Raw genomic sequence first — 2,430 nt, 5'->3', positions numbered from 1 at the left:
CCGCTGGAATATGAGCATCTTTATTTGGGTGATTTAGTGACACTTCACTGAGGTAGAGACACTGAGGTAGAGACACTGAGGTAGAGACACTGAGGTAGAGACACTGAGGTAGAGAGCATGGAGTCCATTCATGTTCGTTCTCCAGCACTTGGGACCGTGCGTACTATCTATCAGTTGCTTAATACATATGTATTGAATGAGAAAGTGAAATTAATGTTTGGTGGCAAACAAAGCAGTGATGCCCCATTCAGTTATTTTCCAAATAAAACTCTAAAACATATTGTCTTTCAATTGTGTGCTAATGTACCCAGAACTTTAGAACATAATCTACAAAGATAAATAATAGCATTGGACATCTAAAAAAGTCAACATGAGGCAAATTACTCACATTTATGGTTATTTCATTAGAAATTCTCAACAGGACACTGACTGCAAGTAAGCGATGTGTAGCTTCTCGCCTCGATGACGGCAGGATAATGGGCCATTTTTCACATCTAATTTGGTTTGTGTTCTCTTGGGAAAGGAAAGACGGGCACAATGAAGACTTGGCTCATTGTTTTCTTGTTTCTGCTTGAAAAGTGAACTGGTTTGCAAAGGACCCCTTCTTGTTCTTCCCACTTCTCTGACACCCTCAGTGTTCCTCGAGTTACCTCCAAGACGATGAATCGATGAATGGGGCCCAGAGGCCACAGGCACATACTGCGTAGGGAAGCATCTGTTTCTTCTATTTTCAGCAGCGCTTCATAAAAGCCATCAGCATTTTAATAGAGTCAAGTATCTATCTGGAGGCTTATAAACCTGGGAAAATGAGTTTCTGTTCCACAATGTAGACATGGATATTTTTATAAATTTGGATCTGTGATTCCCCCAGGAAAAAAAGTTTCTGTTTGAGCTTCCAAGGAGGGCTCAGTGTCTATAGAGATGTAAACGTGTTCTATAATTTGGAGCAATTGGAAGCAGATATAGGGTGAAATTGAGAACACATTTAATTATGACAAAAATCTCAACCAAAACAAAGAGAGAAAGACACAAAAGGAGAGAGTGATAGAAAAATGAATGTATTAATCCTGCGATAGAAAAGCCTAGACTGGCTCAGGTATGACTTGATACAGTGGCATAATGATACTATCCTACTTTTAGCACCTCTCAGTTCCACTTTCCTCTCACTTGGTACAATTTTCAGTGAAATTGCTTATAAACAGCGGCGGTGTGATGCCTGCCAAGCACTCCCAAGGTCCTATCCTAGCCATCTGTGACCTTATCAGAACTGTGATCCTGTGTTTGACAATTCTATTAGCCATTGTGCCAGAGTTGATTTTCATTGGCCTCACTTGGCTCAAGTGCCCACCTTGAACCAATCTCTGGCACTAGGGAGATGAGAGATGTTGATTGGCTAGCTCTCAGTCGATTCCATAGAGAATGCCAATTCCACCCCAATCATATTGACCCTAAGTGAGAAAGGGGTGATTCTTTGAGAGAAATTGGAATGATGGTTTAAAAAAAGAAGTGAATAGTGCATTACTTGTTTAAAGCCCTTTGATAACCTATTTTGTATTCTCCTTTTCTCTTCTCTCCTTTCCTTTTGTTTCAGTGCTCTTAAATGAAAAAAGACCTCCTAATAGCTACGGGCATTTGGAGAACCCAAAGGCTACCACCACTTTCTTCTGCCACCAAGGAAGAAACTGCAAACATCTTAACATAAATTGAACAAGACACAGACTTGGTTTTTAACACAGCTGACATTAACCAGCAGAGCACATGTTGGAAGCTGTTTTTGTTTAGATAGAAAAATCAGTGAACATGTGAATGGAGTGGGGTTGGAGACCCAAAGTCCATCTGAAGACAATTGGACATCCCCTTACAGAAGGGCCACAAGGAAGAGATGAGCCAGTCAGGGTCCAGTATAGCACCTATGAAACACACACCTCTAGTTCCTTAATGTTGCCTTCCCCCCACTATCATGACCTCGTTTCTACCTTACAAATCGGATTAGACCAGAGCATGCACACTGCTACAGATAAGAGCTCACACCACAGGGAATCCAGGATAGATAAGCCCCCCAGGGTCAACAATGAGAGTAGAGATATCAGGAGGATAAGGGGAAGGTGGAGGGGGAGGAAGGAGGGTCGATCACAAGGATCAACATATAATCCTCTGCCAGGGGACGAACAACAGTAAAGTGGGTGAAGGGTGAGAGAGGATGATGTAAGATATGAAAATAATAATCTATAACTTCTAATGGACTTTGGATCTCCACTCTGCACTCCCCCCATCATTCACTATGGTGAGATTTTTTGTTCTGATGATGCCTTACACCCGATCCCCTCGACACCGTGTGGTTGCATAGGTTGGTGTGCTTCTTTCATGTGGGCTTTGTTGCTTCTGAGCTTGATGGCCACTTGATTATCTTCAAGCCTTTAAGACCCCAGA

This window comes from Echinops telfairi, unplaced genomic scaffold (genome assembly GCF_000313985.2).
Source record: "Echinops telfairi isolate 266 unplaced genomic scaffold, ASM31398v2 ScPeMD7_31;HRSCAF=116, whole genome shotgun sequence".
Lineage (NCBI taxonomy): Eukaryota > Metazoa > Chordata > Mammalia > Afrosoricida > Tenrecidae > Echinops > Echinops telfairi.
Note: the sequence above shows the minus strand (reverse complement) of the source record.